Source organism: Etheostoma spectabile, chromosome 12, assembly GCF_008692095.1.
Source record: "Etheostoma spectabile isolate EspeVRDwgs_2016 chromosome 12, UIUC_Espe_1.0, whole genome shotgun sequence".
Lineage (NCBI taxonomy): Eukaryota > Metazoa > Chordata > Actinopteri > Perciformes > Percidae > Etheostoma > Etheostoma spectabile.
In genome coordinates, this window is record NC_045744.1 from 28,907,550 (window position 1) to 28,907,752 (window position 203).

Below are 203 nucleotides of genomic sequence, written 5' to 3' on the forward strand. Positions count from 1 at the left end.
TGAACCATCGGGAAACAGACCCAGACACCCGAGTCAGAACAGTGGCCACTCGTAACGTTACACCTCCGTTAGCATTACCAGTGCCCCATCTTTCGCTTTTAGACGTCTGCACAGTTAAATTTACCTGACAAAACAGGAATAAGGCTCCAAAGGGACTACTACTAAGTCAGAGATGTGGTAGCACTGGATCTGGACGAGAAGGA

General features: G+C 48.3%; 1 protein-coding gene across 10 annotated transcripts in view; it reads left to right on the forward strand.

Moving 5' to 3' along the window:
• LOC116698693 (supervillin) overlaps positions 1-203 on the forward strand; it is a 69,410-nt gene that overhangs the window by 39,152 nt on the left and 30,055 nt on the right. The window lies entirely within an intron of this gene.